Below are 17375 nucleotides of genomic sequence, written 5' to 3' on the forward strand. Positions count from 1 at the left end.
GAGAAATGGCTTTAATTCAGCAAGATTCATTCCTAAACCAAAGGCCTCATTCTAATACTGTCTTCTGCCTCTACCCAGAATTCTCTGTTTTTCCCTTTCTAGGAGTTATTTTTAGTCCAAGGCTTTGAACTTGATTGAGTAAGACTTAGAGGCAGTAAAAAGAACTCCATAAACTCAGCCAGAACTGCCTTAGGGTCCCTAGGATTGAAAATAGCTCTGGCACCTTAGGGACCACTTGGCCTAGACCCAGAGGTGATCGAACAGCCCCTGTGTTTTGGGCATTTCCGTCCAGACCTTCAGGGACTGTTCTTTCTTGACAGTCAAGTGAGCGAGGGAAGGGAAGCTTCACAATAGATTTCAAGCCAGCTTTTCCATTCAAAACAAGATGCAAATTTATTTTTAAAAATTCATATCTATTTCCCTGGAACAGAATCAGGCAGCTGCCTTATTAGGACTCTAAATTTGGATCTATTTTCTTAACACACACACACACACACGCTCACATGCACATGCACAAAGATGCATAGAGAAAGAAAATATAACTACTTTATCATTGAAATACTTCAAGGAAAAGCTGTATTTTGCTTTTTGTAATCTCTAAGATGACATCTAGGAAAGTATTGGTGTAACTCTAATAATGACAAAACAGGAAACGCTGGTGATCCCTGTCGTGAAGGTTTGAGTTAGACTGAAACAGGAGGATAGAGGTCTGCTGGTCACCTCACCCTGTGCCCCCTCTGGACCAGCTGCCCTGCCGCTGACGTGTTTGACTTACCTGGGCTTCTAGCCTGGATATCGTGGCTGGCCTCCTTTCCCTATCCGTGGTGCATAAAGGATTCATCCCTCAGGGTATGTGCCTCGTCCAGCCATTTGCATCTACAGCGTTTCCTACACGCTCTCCTGTTCATCCAGTGTGACCTTGACTGGCATTTCGGCAGTTCCACTAGGATGCTCCAACAGCAGTGCTGGAGCCCCTTCCTGTAGGATTTGGGGCCCTTCCTCCAGGTTGTCCCAGATGTAGCATGTTTAGCATTGCCTTCTCCAGTGTTGAGGACTCATGCATTCAGTGTTTATAGAGCGCACAGTATACTCCAGGCACTGAGCTAATTGCCAGCAATACCCGGTTGAACCAAACATAGCTCCTGCCCTCAAGGAGCCTGCCATTAGTTGGGAAGACACTGTGGGATCAGTACTGGGTGCTGCGGGAGCATCTCAGAGTAAGAGCCGACCGGCTTGGAGAATCAGGGGCTCCCCAAAAGAGGTGACATCAAAGCTCAAGTTTGTTAGAGGACTGAGGGAGAGCGTTGCAAAGGGCCTTCTACGCTGAGGGAACAGCGTGGGTCTCAGCCCAAAGGAGAGACAGCGTAGGCTGTCGGGGTAAAGTCGCTGAAGCTGGGAGCTGAGGAGTCGAGGAAAGACGGTGAGGACAAGCAGTCAGCTGGCCGGTCCCAGAGGACCTCAGAGGCTTCACAGTGGACCTGGGGTGGGGGGTTAAAGAAGAGCTATAGGCCATGCTCTGCCCTCCGAGTCAGAGGTCACTGCTGAGGTCACCCAGAGAGGTAAGTGTGGGCAGCACGAGGGCCAGGCTCAGCCCTCTTGCTGTGAAAGCTCACAGTTGCTCGCTGAGATGATTCATTCCCAGGTGTCCTCTGCCTCTGCCCCCACCCCACCCCAGCACCTTGTCCTCCCGCCAAAAGCTGTTTGCATTCAAGGGCTTTAACCTGGGCTAGATCTTGCTTAGAGGCATACAGGGCACACTGCCTGGCCATCCTGACCTGTCCGTGGAGCCACGAAGGTTAAGAATACCTCTTGGGAGGAGGCTGGCCTAGACCCTGTGATGAGGGTGTGCCCTAAGCTGAACACATGGGAAGCAGCAGAGGGCTGGCTGGCCTAGTGTGACCCCTTCATTCATTCTACCCAAAGGCTGCTGCGCTCGGGCAGCCTTTCACCGAGTTAGGTCACGCCCTGTGGCCAAGCCTTTGCTCTGTCCGGAGTACCTACCTGAATCCTGCCAAAGAAAGGGGATATTAAAAAAAAAAAAAAAAAGAAAAAGAAAAAGCACAAATGGAATGTATGCACATGGAAAATACCTGCAGGCCTAGACAGCTGCCATGGACCTCACGGGGACCGAGGAGCCACCAGAGTTCAGAGCTCTGCGCCTTCCGGTCATGAGGCAGGGAGGCTTGGGGAGAAGCAGTCTCTCTGTGGAGACAATTCACAGTGCCTTCTCGGTTTTCCAGAGAACCCATTCGGAGTTCAGAGCATTGGGTTCTGCCCTCCCCCATCCCCACAAATGATTAGAAATTTTAGAAAGAGAAGAGAAAGAATTCGATGAATCAAAATACTAGCTATGAGGCAGCACGGTTTCTAGAAACTTAAGAAAAGGCTCGAACAAGTGCTGGTTTCCCCAAGAGGCTGGAGGAATTAGGGGCCGAAGGTACGGTTTGGTCTTCTGCTCAGGGACCCCAAAGGGTTCTGAATATTCCTGGGGACTGACCTCTTGCAAAACCCCCACACCTGCCTCCTGGGCGCAGCCTTGGCATATTCTACAGCAACACCAGCCTTCTGAACCTTGGAAAGATTTGAGCTCAAACACCCACCCTTTTCCCAGATGCTCCTCTGGCTCCTTGCTGAGGAATTTCTAATTCAGTGTCTTGTGGTTCCCACTCAAATGTCCCACAGGCCTGGCCTGTTTCAATTAGAATTTGGCCCGCGGTTATCATGACGTCGGAAATTGAAGAACCTTTGGCCTCACACTCACCTACCTTAAAATCAAGGTCCTGGAGGGTCCCCTCGGTGGCAGTAGGGGGTGGTCATGGGATATGGCGAGGTTTGCCTTAGGGCATCCTCTCCCCATTGTCAGCTCTGGTCTAGTTCCCTCACTGTCCCCGGGAAAAGATCCAAATGCCTCCTTGCTGGTTGTCAGTGGCTGTGTATTTGTTCCGCGTATTGTGTTTTATTTGGGAGAAGGGCCTTACATTCACGGGAGATAATAGTGGCAGGATCAGGAGGCATCAGCTCTCAGTTGTGTCTGAGAGGTGACTCGGGGCATCGCCTTTCTGAGCACCTGCAAAGCTTCCTCGGGCGGGCACGGGAGCCCAGCTGGGCAGGCTCCCCAGCTCTCTGCATGCACATGAACTCTGTAAAGCAGTGGGTGCCCGTTATTTCCACCGCACATGCCTATCAGCAAAAACTCTGTGAGAAGCACCTCCTCTGTATGTTTAGAAATTTATTTAAAGCGCATATTCATAATACTCCTGTACTAATATATTAGACACATTATAAAAAGTATACAACATAGAAATCTTAAAAGAATAAGATAAAAAAATATCATAAACAGAGGTTCTGGTATTTTCTCTCTGAACACCTGAGGGGGACCTCAAGTACCCCCCTGGGATGTGCACACCCACTTTGGACACTACTGTTTTAAGAGCAAAGCTGCACACCTTGATGGCGTCCATGCCAAACCACCGTGCTGGCGCTTGGCCTGCGGAATAAGAAGGTCTTAAGATAAAATCCCCAGGAGCTTCTGACCTGGGAGACAGGGCAAGCAAACTCTTCACACAACATAATTTAAAGAATTAAAAACCTGCCCGACCGGAAAGCTATCCCCAGACAGTCGTGGCTACAGGTGCTAAGAAAAGATCAGGTACACTGTCCAGAGTCGTGGGATTGCTCATGTTCCCTCTCTGGGTCTCCAGAAGAGGACGTTTGGCGACATCCCCGGCTCTCTCGTGATTGGAATTCTTTGAACCCTCCAACTGCTTCAGCAGCCACATCGCTCGAATATTATTGTTGATTTGACCACCAAGATGTAATGATGATTCTGTTCCATTTTGAAAAGGGTCTGAGAAAGTGTACAGGTCTAATTATATATACATATTTATACATGTGTATTTTTGTTTATTGTTACATTTTGACATTGGACTTTCTATTAAATAATTTTTAACAGTTGACCTGGCTTTGTTCTTTTTTTGTGCCTTTCTTCTTTCCTGGATCTCCAGGAGGGGGCCATTTAAATGTCACAGATCTCGTCCCTGTTGTCCCTCCCTGCGTCTCTCTTCTTCCCTATTCTCGGTACACAGGGCTTCTCCTATCCATTCTTTCAAGTTCTGATTTTGCAGATATGTACTGCATCCAGGACCCACTTGGAAAGCCCCCAACTTTGTCTTCATTGCCCCCAGTTTCCAGGGACAGCCCACTCAATCCCGTCAGCTTCTACAAATGCACAAATTCACAGGTTTGATGAAGGTGCAAGAATGAGCAATAATAAAAAATCATGCCATGAGCCTTTTAAATCTCTTGTACGTCTCCACTCACTCTCCCCAGTACACACATACATGCGCACACACATGACTTCCTAGCTGCAAGACCTTGGACAAGTCACTTAACCTTCCTGAGCCCAATGCACCTCATCAGTAAAAAATGACACTTTTCTCATAGGTTTGATCTGAGGAGATCCCATAGTAAACATTCAATGAACAACCACCTGCTTCATGAAGGCACTCAGCCAGCCCATGTGTGTTCATTGCACAGTGTATGACAGGCACTGGGGTCTCCCAAATAGGGGGGCAGGGACATGAGGACTTACAGAATGCCCCTCTTCAAAGTCAAATGCAGGAGAAGCAGCACGAAAAATGAGGCAGGTACCTTACAGTCTCTCTCCTGCCCGCCTCCAACTCGGTGAGTACCTGTCACGTATGGGAGGCTCAAAAAAATCGATTCTCTCAACTACACTGGCCTTTCAGGCTCTACCAAAGAGAAATACACACACACACACATACACACAGCCTCCAAGCATGAAGTCAAAAGCACTTGCCCTTGGCTCTGTCCTCCCTGATGCATCAGCCTGTTCACGTCTGATGCTGGTCCATCAGCCAGCCCAGCCAGCCTTCTGCCCTCCACCCTTGCCCTTGGGAATATTTGCCTTGTGATTTCCTAATGGTGTGGAGGTGCGAGTTGGGGTGGAGGTGGTGCGTGGGAGGATGACAGCCTGCCAAGGAGAAGGAGTTGATAACTATTCCCAGGTTTTTTCCTGCAAGCAGTAGAGCTGGAAGTTCAGATTTACAGGCGAGTGTTATGGGCTGTCAAACAAGGCAAAAGCCCAAGATTCTGCTCAGGGTAAATTCTTTCAAACACAAGCCTGTTTCTTCCTGCGGAAGTTCATTTGAAATCACAAGGCCAAGGGGCACCTGGGTGGCTCAATCGGTTAAGTGTCTGACTTCAGCTCAGGTCATGATCTCATGGTTCATGAGTTAGAGCCCTGCCTTGGGCTCTGTGCTGACAGCTCAGAGCCTGGAACCTGCTTCAAATTCTGTGTCTCCCTCTTTCTCTGACCCCACCCCACTTGTGCTTTGTTTCTCTCTCTCTTTCAAAAATAAATAATATTAAAAAATTTTTTTAATTTCAAAAAAAAAAAGGAAATCACAAGGCCTGCCAAGCTTAAAGAGCACCCTAACCCCAACCCTGCTCCACCCCTCCCCACACATGTGCTGGTCTCTCTCCTGTGCCCCAGATTGGGGCTTTGGGAGCTTCTCTTGAACCTCAAGTCGAAGAGGAGTCCAGCTGACAGGACTCTAGACTGCCCCTTGGTGTCCACTCTCCACGCCTTCGGTAGCAACGTCAGCTTCCAGGTCCCTGGTAATTGCCGGGCTGAACCCCGCGTGTGGCTGCCCACGTTCTCTCCGATGGAGGCCAGAGGGGTGAGAAGTGGCCTGTGAGCCACGGCTTCCCGGAAGCCTTAACTTCCCGGAAGAAGGCCTGGCTTCCCGGAGCCTTAACTCTCAGTGGGCTGGAGGAAAATAAGGCGGCAGACCACAAGGCTAGGAGTGAGCAATCCTGAAGCTCGGGGCTGGTCCAGGGGATGGCTGTGGGGGACGGGTGCTTCTCCCAGGGTTCTCCCCGCCACCGTCACCCTGCCACTGACAATGCCCATCCACCACTTCTTGCCAGAATGCTCACACAGAGTCATCGGGAGGTAGACATGAAGCTTTAACTCCTTCCACTCACCTTGCATTACAAATGCAGCTGCCTGCTCCCCAGCAGAACCAGCTTCCACAGGGCTGTCTGCTCTTTGCCGGGTCTTCGCCCCTACACTACCCTGTCGTGTTTATTCTCTTCTGCTTCCCGCTCTCTCCTCGTCTGGAAAACTCTTCATTTTTCCCTATCACCATAAACTGAACTTCCTTTGAGGTCCGTCTAAAATGGACTGCTTGCATGAGAGCCTGCCTCATGGCTCCAAGATACACCAGTCTTTCCTGACAAAAAGAACTCTCCCTTACAGGATGGGCCAGATGGTGGTGGGGTTTGGGGTGGAAGCCCTGAGACTTGAGCCATGGAGAGTTCTGGTGTCAGACTAGGTCACCAAGTGCCCAGCGACCAGGCCAAGTGCAAACATTCACTGACTGAGAGCCAAATCGCCAGTGCTGAGAAAGGCTGAGCCCATAGCAGAGCCCAGTGTGGGTGGGCAGTGGGTCTGAAAGCTGCAATGGTCATGGAGAAGGGCATTCAGGGGGAGAGTGGAACGCCTGTGCACAAGTACACTTGTACCAGAGTAGACATTTCACATCATGTTTAGCATTATTTCTAACGAAAAGATTTAGACACAGTCCTAAATGGCCATCAAAAAGAGAAAGGATAAATAAATAGTAATGCAGTCAATCTTGTATCAACATGGATAAGCCTCAAAAACAGTGAATGAAAAACATTCAGAGGATACCATATGATGACACGCATATAAACTTGGAAAGCTTGCAAAACCATGTCGTATATTACGTGTGGATACTGAAATGTATAGTACCATGCATGGCAGAGACAAAGACCAATTGCAACAGCGTATGAAGAGAGGGAAGGAAATGGTGCTGAGGAGGGTTAACAACGTTTTAAAAATTGGCTGAAGATGGGGCACCTGGGTGGCTCAGTTGGTTGAGAGTCCAACTCATGGTCTCAGTTCAGGTCTTCATCTTGGGGTCGTGAGTTTAAGCCCTGCCTTGGCATGGAGTCTACTTAACAAAAAAATGGCTGAAGCAAACTTGGGGAGATAGGGTATCCGTGTTATTTGGACGGTATTCTCTAAAGACTCTTCTGTGTACTTGGAATATTTCATCATGTTTAAAGGGACACATGAGTGATCCAGGAGCCACCTCAGCCCAGTGACCATCTGCAGCAGGTTATACTCAGGCTGCAGTCAGACACGAGTGAGAGCATTCAAGATATGACAGGGAGTGGATCTCCCTTCCCCAGGAGCTCTGGTAGCACGACAAATGTGTCCTTCATCTCACATTTCTATGGTCTTCGCTCCAGCCCTCCCATATAGATGGCGGATCCGGACTGTGCCTTCCCTTGAAGCCCCTCAGCTCCTGGCAATGGCTCAACCCTCACTTTTTGATTCCACTTCTCTCACGTTTGCCGTGGGTGAGACTCTATCCGGCCTTGGGCGTGTTCCAATTTGGCACAAAATACCCTGTCCACATGGGTCTCCCTCCGGGACTGTGTGGCCCACCTGGGACCTCTCACATAGCCCCTCAGAATAGCCCATGACCACTTGCCACCAAGTCTCAGAAGGTGTGGCCTGCAGTCTAGAAAACGTTGAGGAAGAGATTTGATAGGCATGGAATGAACCCAGAGGACAGGTGAGAGAATCCTGTGTGTCGGAGGCAGGAATTTCATCAGACATAGGGAGATATTAAGTGCAGTTCCAAACATCACAGGACAAATGCCTGCCAGTAGCCTTCCAGAACTTGGTTCCCTGAGAGTTTTATGGCTCAAATAAATGTCACGAACAGTGAACACATGCAAGATGTGATAGGGGTTGAGAATCCAGCCCTCCCTCAAAAACTAATAAATAAAAGAGAAAGTGCTACTTGGGCAAAGCTGTCTGACTGGGTCATTCTAAGGCTAGTTTTTATTGATATTCTACTCTGGGGACATCTCAACAATGGCTGCACGCTGGAATCACCCCAGGGGAGCTTTTCAGCCCATCACCACCCGACCTCAGGTCGGTTAAATCAGGGTTTCTGGGAGTGGGGCTGAGCATTTTTAAATATCTCCCCAGGCAACTGTGAGGTACAGGGAGGATTCCAGAACCATGTGTCTACACAGCATGCCACTAAATTGGGCACCAGCAAACAAAACTGAACAAAATAAACCCTGCCCATTAGGGGTTACACAACAGTAGCGGGCCGGTTTGTACACACACACTCCAAGGCTGTGAGCACTCGGGGTGGGGGGGCAGGGGGAAGCTCTGCGATCATTCTGGATGGGGAGAATGAGCAAGGCAAGTGGGAGAATGGGTGGGGACTCCCCAATGACACAAAAAGGGCGTCCCTCTTGTTGATATGGGACAAGAGAATGAGTCAACGCCTGGACGATGAAGCACTCAAGCGAGGGAAAGGCCTCCAGGTTCCATCTGGTTTCCAGGCACGATTTTGCTCAATTGTTCCAAAGAAAGAGAATTTCATGAAGACACCCCGATGGGAAAGCTGCCGCCTCCACTGGCCGCTCGGCCCTCCCGGGCAGGAAGTTTACCCTCCGTGGCTAATCTCAAGCAGCAGCCTCAGCCAGCCCCTGCTTTACCCGGACCCTGAGCTGCTGCCCCTCACTTAGCCTTCGGGACGCCCCTCATTGTGGGAGGTGTATTCAGGCTGGAACACAGCATCCGGGAAACGAACCCCTTCCCCCCCAAATGGACAAACTTCAGGGAAAACTGATCCCTGCCGGGAGGAAAGCCTTTGTGTGCAGGAGTCGTCCCTGGTCTCAGGGGACTGAAGGCAAGAGTGCTGCCCTCTCCGTGGAGCCCCTGAGCGGAATAAACAGAAAAGCAGCATTTATATGCCCTGTGCCTTTAGTGGGGCAGGAGGTGGGGCTTGTTATCATTATTATAGCTGGGGGCTGCAGGGGTTGAATTCCTGGAGAATTTGGAAACTGCCAGCTGGGATGTTACCCAAGACATATGCCTGTCCCCACATGGAGCAGCCGGGCTCACGGCTGGAATTTCAAACACTTGCCCCAATTGTTCACACGGTTCTGGTCATTGGTATGCTGGACACTTGGTAATTGACCCGACGCTAGGTTCTCATGCTCTGCTGTCCCTACCAGGGACTGGCAGCCGTGAATACCACCAACACAGAGAAGAGCCAGTGAAAAGTGGTTGTAGAGGCAGATCCGCCATCACCCTGCCCCCCCCCAGGGTCCCAGCCGTGTGGTGAGGACGCTGAGAGGGACGCTGGCCGGTTCCCCACAGTCTTGTGTTGTCAGCTCATGGTCCCCCTGAATGTTTCTCATCGGCTGCAAACCAAGGCTGGAGCCCCCAGGAGACAATCACACTGGAATACAAATGGAGTTTTACACTTAAAGATCGGGTTGGATGGCACATGACCGGAGGGGCATATGAAGGAGAAATCCCTTTCTGAAACTCTGTCATTGTACACACGCAAGTTCAAGTCCCTAACAAGGCCCTGTCTGTTTTCAGTCCCACCCAACTACCAGGGCTTTGCCCAAAAAAGGAGAAAGGGAAGCTTTAAATCAAGTCACCCTAAATCCTTGGGATTTATCCTTGGGATAATCTGTCCGGTATTTGTGCCTCTGCTGATGCAGTGGTATTCTGGTGCCCCAGGCCCCCTCTGGCTCCTGCCAGGGGTCACAGAGGTGGCCTCAAACACCTCCCCTCTCCCCGCCTCTCCTCTCTCCACCACAGACACACAATTGGAAGGAAAGAGCTTGAGGATCTTCTGATATATAAGCAAATAGATGGGGTCATCGCAATAAGTAGGAGGACCCCAGCATAAAATGAAGCCTCTTCCTACATCAAAACCTGGCTGTGGTCAGCACTGAGTTCCCACCCTCAAGTCCCAGGTGAGATGGGCTTCCTGGTAGAAACCGAGTCTCTCAAACACCGGCAGAGTCGGCATCGTTCCAGGGAAGTGGGGCATAAAAGCTGTCATTTGGATCCCAGTGTTCCACCTTCGAATTGTCACTGCCACTCACTGACCAGTGACAAAATGTTCCTCACCAACTCCTCCCAATAACCCCTATAAAGTAACTGCTGATTCTTCACTTTACAGCGAGGAAAACTGTGCCTCAGAGACATTGAGTGACTTGCTCAAGGTCACACAGCAAGGAAGTGCTAGTGCCAGGATCAGGGCATCTGACCCAGCGGCCTGGCTTGTAACCACTCTGCCGTCGTGCTGTTCACACGTGTCACCAGGGTGGCAGACTACCACCTCACAGGTACCCCGGACCACGCGTCCCTCTTTCCCGGGGGGGTGGGGCTTGGGGTTTTCATCGCCTTCCCTGAGGATTATGAGAGGCTTCCCGTTGCTCAGGTCCAGGCTGCTGGGAACAACTGAAAACCTCAGTGGAATGGGGAGGCAGGTGTGGACAAGGGTGGGGATGTAGCAGGAAGTAAAGAAGTAGGCATGGAGGGGCGCCTGGGTGGCTCAGTTGGTTAAGCATCCGACTTCAGCTCAGGTCACGATCTCCAGGTTTGTGAGTTCGAGCCCCACGTCAGGCTCTGTGCTGACAGCTCAGAGCCTGGAGCCTGCTTTGGATTCTGTGTCTCCCTCTCTCTCTGCCCCTCCCCTGCTCTCTCTTTCTCTCTCTCTCTCTCTCTCTCTGTCTCTCTCTCTCCAAACTAAATAAACATTAAAAAAAAAAAAAGTCATCATGGAGCAGCTCTTGAGTGGCCTGACGGGCAGTGGGATCTGTCCAAAGCATCTTGTGAACAAAGGAGGTGGCCATGGGGTCAATGCGCGTGGGAATAGTGTATTCATTCTCGTGAGGTCTCTGTTAGGCAAGAGTCTCAAAAGGTGGTTTGCCCGCTGACAAGGTATACACGACTCATCCAATAGACCACGTGTCCATTTCCAAACTGTGCCCTCTGGCTCAGCACCGCAGGGTTTTCCTTCTATCCCTGTCATACTCGGCTTTGGTTGCCAGTGAGAATCCCCTATTTTCGCCCCCAGATCTTCACTGAGTAGGAGTTAGCCCAGCTTGAGGTCCCAGTGATTAACCCAGTTTCGGTACAGGTGGTGGCAGCCAGGGACCATCTGCCACAGGTAGTAGCGGGCCGCGGGCTCGCTCGGTGCTTTCCTCCCCCGAGATCTCCAGCAGCAGAGCTCCAACACAAGTTGTTGTAGTCAAAAAAGCCATGGAGCCCATGAAGTGTTGGTGGACGAGGCTGTGGTGAATGCCAATATCCGTGGGCGTCTTCTCCTTCTGGAGTGGCTTCAGCAGCAGCGACTTCGGCAAGATCTTGCCTGCAAATACCTTCTTGGTGCCTGAGACCTAGATTTCAAAGCACTTGATAAAGCCACCCTTTCCCACAAAGCAACCGCCACACTGCGAGGGTCCACTAGGACCTCCTGGATCTCCTTCACCAGCTGGGCTGCGGCCAAGGCCCCAGGAGCCGAAACTGCTGGGATCCCGGCTTCGCCCGGTTGACTGGGGCTGGCTTCCCTGCAGCTGCCACTGCACTGCTGTTCCCGGAGTTGCTCAGCGGACCTAGTAGGCTCTGAGCTGAGGCTTGGCACTGATCCACAGCTCCCTGATTCAAACCCAGCCGCGGGGGTTCGGGGGAGAGGGGGGGGCGGTGGTTACAAAAGCCTCTTTTATTTTTTTCCATAATTAAGGAGGGAATGGCTCAGGTTCTCCAGGTGCCCTAGGCTGTCCCACTCTGTGCCCCACACCCCACTCCCCCTGGGATCCAGGTCCTGGAATGGGTTTCTTTCCTGGGGCAGAGGGGAAGTGGAGGCAGGTAGAGAAGGTAGCTTTATCAGATTAATTCTGGTAAAATGCTCAGGCTCCCAGCCCGTGCAAGCAAGGTGCCCCAGCCTCTTGTGTACCCAGTGATTTCCAGGCTGGTGGGGGGTTGTTTTTACTCCAAACTCTTGGCCAGCCCTGCATCTCACCCGAGGGCTGTGGTTCGGGGAATGTTTTGACTTGAAATACTCAAGCCTGTGGTGGTAGTTGGAGTTGTGAGACCCTTCTGTGCTAAAAGGAAAAATGAATGGTCTATTTAGAAGCTGCTAACAATTCACAGTATAAAGAACAGGCAACAATTCTGCCGCCGAACTGCAGCTTTCTGAGGGTGCGCCCCAGGGGAGCCGTGCGGCAATCGTGGCCTCAGCTCTGGATATTCCATTTGGAAGACCTCCCACTCGTGGTGGCAATGCTTCCAGAAGATTGTGCCTCCGCCCTGGCTTTCTCAGCGCCTCTCCTCAACCCCTTCCCAGAATACTCTCTTCCTGGGGCCTGTGGTGTTCTTGGGCCCTGAGTAAGACTACTTTTCCAAAACCACACGAACTTTGCTCTGGACAAACAAGGGAAGGGTGGCTGTTTGGAAATGCCTAAAACAGCTGGTCTTGGGCCTGAGTTGTGAGGTTGTACCTCACCATCGCAGACACACAGTTCCCCTGAAGGAGGAGGCTGGCTTTCCTCTCAGGACAAAATGGTGGTCCCTGGAGCCTTGGGTACATTCCAGGGTGGTGTTTCTATCACCACAGCGATGCCTCATCTCACTGCATCCTAGGATCGGAAGAGACGGTGAGACTCATAGGCTCCTCAACCCTCAGCCTAGTTGAAAATTGACCAGTTTACTGAAATGCCAAAGCTTGTTTCAAAAATCAGTGGCAGTTAGCAATGGTATTCATCTAATTTATCAAAATGAATACCTATATAGGTTCAAGTAATCTCAATCAAAATCCTGATAGGCTTTTGTATAGGAATTCACAAACTGATTATAAAATTTATATAGACATGCAAAGGATCTAGGAAAAACAATTTCAAAAAAAAAAAAACAAAGTTGTTTTTCAACTTTGAGGGCTTAACATAATGCTACAAAAATAGACAATGTGGTCCTGGACACACACAGAGTATAGACACACAAGTAGAGATAGATTAGTGCAACAGAGTAAGAGTCCAGCTATGGGTCCACACATCTATGGTTAATAAGTTGTGCTGGTATAATCGGACCTCCATATTCATGAAATGAACTTTGACCTTTACTGCAGACCACACACAAAAATGAACTTGAAATGGATCCTAGTACTAAATGCAAGAAAATAGTAAAGCTTCTGAAAGAAAAACAAAGGGTAAAGCTTTTACAGCTTTGGATTAAGTAAAGATATTTAGCCAGAACACAAAAATCATGCATCATCAAAGCAAAAATTGATAAATTAGGCTTCATCAAAAATTTTAAACCCTGCTCTTCAAACGATAGTGGTAAGAAAAATGAAAAGATAAAGCACAGATTGCAATAAAATATGTGTAAAGCATATATCTGATAAGGCTGTATATAATATATGTACACATTTGATAAATATGTTCAACATCAATAGTCACTAGGGAAATACAAATTAAAACCACAATGAAATACCACTACATAGCTACCAGAATGGCTAAAACTAAAATAAATAAATAAATAAATAAATAAAGTTAAATAAATCGACCACACCAAGTGTTGACAAGAGTGTGGAACAATGGGGGCTTCCGTACATAGCCAATGGGGGTGCAAAAAATGGTATGGCACACACTTGGCAGAATTTTAAAAAGATAAGCATCCATTTACCATTTCACTCAGCAATCCCATTCTTAGGTATTTATCCAAGAGAAAGGAAAGCATATGTCCACAAAGACTTATACTCTTAATGCTCATAGAAGCTCTATTCAAATCCCCATCAACTGGCAAACAGTTTAACATATGGTGGTATATCCATATAATGGAATGCTAGTTGGATAGCTACTGATAAAGCAACGTGGGTGACTCTCGAAAGTATTACGCTAATTGAAAGACGCAGCAACCTGGGGGGAGTGTCACGCCTGTTTGACGCCCAGAGCCAGCTCTTCTGCCAACCTCTGGGGCCCCTGGCCCCAACTCCACCACCACCTAGACTGCCATTCTTAGGGAATTAGGAATGGCTCCCTCTCATCCTTGAACAATCTGCACTCTTTCTCAGTAGATGTTGAATTGATTTGGGAAATTACAGTAACAAGATTTCAGGATGCAGGAGAGACCTGCTTCAAATACTCAGCGGGGGTGCCTGGGTGGCTCAGTCAGTTAAGCATCCAACTCCTGTTCAAGTCACGATCTCACAGTTGAGCACCAAGTCGGGCTCTGTGCTGACAGTGCGGAGCCTGCTTGGGATTCTCTGTCTCCCTCTCCCTGCCCCTCCCCTGCTCATGCTCTCTCTCTCTCTCTCTCTCTCTCTCTCTGTCCTTCTGTCTCTCCCTCTCTCTCAAAAATAAATAAACATTTTAAATAAATAAGTAAATAGATAAATAAGTATTCAGCTATTTTCCAGGACAAATTTGTATTACTGATTTTTATAAATGATGAATGTGATCATAATAACTGATCTTTCCCCCACCCATCATGCCCTGAGTTTGTGTGAGTGCAGGGCCCAATGACAAGTGCCAAGGGTGCCAAGGGGTGCCTCCCAGCCCTTGCTCTTAGATCTTATAGGACCTATTTCAATGAATGCTTTCTTAGCCTACACACTCATTCATCCTACAAATATTTGTTGAGCACCTACCATAAACCCAAAAGTTGAATTTTAAAGTGTTTTCTCTTCAGCAGACTTAGAGTCAGATCCTAGGTCATGCTGAACTTTGACTGAGTAGAACAAATAATTAAGAAAGCATTGTTCGCTTAACTTGGATAATGGCAACGTCTGGTTTTTTAGTTTGACTGACTCAGGAGGTAGGTTTGGGTATTTTATCTTTGTTGTTCTCAGTCATTCCAAAAATACCGAATCTATTGTTTGGCAAAGGAATCTCATCTTCTTCCCAAAGCACATTTTTCAGTCTCATTCGGAATGTCAATTATTTGAATCATCATTTTGGGAAGAATGAGGTGTTTGGAAGTGAAGTACTTTATATCAATTCCAATTTATAATTCTTGGGCCAAATCTTTGATTAGTTCTAATTGATCCCGAGGGCTTCGGGAGGGGAAATCATTGCTCCCTCAGGTTATTTGCAGCCTGCTTGACTTTGGTGGGGAATATTTCAGGGTGGGGTCTCTGAGCTGGGAACTGCTGCTGTTTTATATTCGTTGAGCACCGTGAGGAGATGCAGAGAAATCATGATCGCTGATGCCCAAGCCCTTCACAGTGGTGTGGGGCTCTGCTCCTCTTCTGGGCACGTCCATTTCTCCTCTGCCATCTTCAACAATCCTGCGCCAGAGCAGAACAGGTGCAAAACTGAGGGCACAAAGAAGGAAATGTACTCACGGTCAACTGCTAATCGGTAAAGCTTGAATTTAAACCCCAAGACTTCTGACCTCTCATCTCTAAGTTCTCCTTCAACACGATTATCCTCTGCCTCTTCTTTACCTCCAGCCACATTCATAGCCTCCTTGTCCAGGGACTAAAACCAAGCCCAATTCTTCCTCACCCCTAGCTCCCGAGGCCTGCTTGGTGGCACCATGACCTTGACTACCAGTCACCCTGGGCCTTTCAATTTTGCTTCCCACAGCATCTTGAGTTGGTGCTCCGACTTCCGGGCACCTGCTCTATTTGCAGAGAAAGCTTTTTCCTTAACTCAAGCCTGATCATCTGAATGTCTGACTCCCTGAGGGATCCTCTAACACAGCCAAGCCTTTGTTTGATTGTGGAGGCTGCCTCCTCTCATATGTATCTGCTCTCTGTCTGGGGCCCCCCACCCGCAGCCTCCCTCGCCTGCACACAATGGAAGACCTGTGTCTTTTACCACCGTGAGGATGTTACAGCGGATGCTAGGGCCGGCTGCCAACATTTGGTGGTGCGGAAGCCTTCCCAGCCTGGCTGGTGTGACTGACAAGGTTGGCAGTTGGGTTGATCCTTGGCCACAGGGGCGAGATCCAGCTAGATCACTGGCTCAGGGAAGAGGTGACCTGACTTTTCCCTGAACCCCCCATCCCGTCCAGCAGAATCCTGTTCCTCAGAGATTATGTGTCTCTTCAACTGCCTCAAGAGGCCAAGGCCTGACATAGCAACCGAAAACTTTCTAACTTGGGAAGAATCTTCAATCGTCCTCTTCATCATTTTTCCAAAGAGTCTAATACAAACCAAAGCCAGCCAGCCAGCCATCCATTTTTAATTTATTCTTTCATTCATAAAAATACTTATTGGACTCTTACTGTATTCCTGGCCAATTAATGAAGCTGAGCTGCCTTTTCAGAGTATTCATGTTAGCCGGGCCTCAAAGCCCATCGTAAATGCTTCCTTAAACCAGATGCCTCTCCTAACATTTCTATTTTAATTCCATTCGGTAGGACACAGAGCCCTCGAGGGCTCACTGCTCACTGCTGTCTCCACCATTCAGGCCTTCCCAGGCTGACCGGTACAGCGGCCTCCTCTGTTGGTGCTGTTTCAGAAGGGAAGGTCAACACCAGAATCAGGGTTTCTCATTCTCCACTCCTCACTCAGACCGCGCCCCACCCCCACCCCCCACCAAATCCATCAGCCTTTCCAAGCCCATCCCTTCCCACAGGACATCTCTGCCCCCGCTCACCACGTGCTTCGCAAGCAACCCAGTCTTTCTGTGTCCTGCTACTCAGGCCTTCTAAGCAAGATAGCAAGATTAATCTTCCTACCAAAACACTGTGATGTTGCCTCACACAGACTCTAATATGCATTCATTGTCCACTGCTCTGAGGATGTTTTTCAGTCATTCATCAAGTATTTGTTGAGCACCTACCATATTCCAGTGACTCTGAAAGATCCTGAGGCTATAACAGTGAGAAAAATATAACTGCAGCCTAGATGGAAAGACAAAAACAGACAAGAAGTCAGTGCGATTGGCATTTCATCGGGAGTGTTTCGCAGGAGCACTGAGGCTGGCCCGGAGGGATTTGTCAGGAAAGGTTTCCTGAGGCGGGGCAGGTAACCTCAACAAAAACTCCCTTGCCAGCATTCAAGGTCTATTCTTGTCCTCCAATCTAAGAGTGTTTACTTTGACTTTGCCACTCCTGCACCAACTTAAATACCCTGTGTCACCCACCTTCCTCCTTCCTCCTCTATTGTGAATTGTGTGTGGAACTTAAATCCCCGGCTAAATGATAAATGCCAGCAGGGCAGGACCGGCAGTCTTTGAGTCAAGTCCAGCCATGTGGTCCGTACTGCATTGGTCCACATGATGTGTTCTTAAAAAGTTTAAATGAGGTACACTGGCGGTCACCGGCCGTGTTATAGCAGGACAATGGCTGTACATTTGCCCACCAAATGGGCACAGTGGAACTGAGGTGGGCCACTTCCGAGCCCGGACCTTAATAATGCTTCACACACTCTCTTCCACGCCTTCTTCCCTCTTCTCCTTGCTGACACCCAGAGGGGGCTGTGGCCTTGCCTTGACCATGACCTGCAGAAGAAATCAACATCCTGGTTCCTTAAAACAATTGTATT

General features: G+C 49.1%; 1 pseudogene; it reads right to left on the reverse strand.

Annotated features, from left to right (window-relative positions):
* Positions 1-10055: 10055 nt before the first annotated feature.
* On the reverse strand, positions 10056-15342 carry LOC124509855 (serine/threonine-protein kinase PLK1-like; annotated as a pseudogene).
* Between the last annotated feature and the right edge of the window lie 2033 nt (positions 15343-17375).

The sequence above is a fragment of the Lynx rufus genome, unplaced genomic scaffold (genome assembly GCF_022079265.1).
Source record: "Lynx rufus isolate CCGP_SWC_20201006 ecotype Redwood Valley unplaced genomic scaffold, mLynRuf1.p SCAF_15, whole genome shotgun sequence".
Taxonomy (NCBI): domain Eukaryota; kingdom Metazoa; phylum Chordata; class Mammalia; order Carnivora; family Felidae; genus Lynx; species Lynx rufus.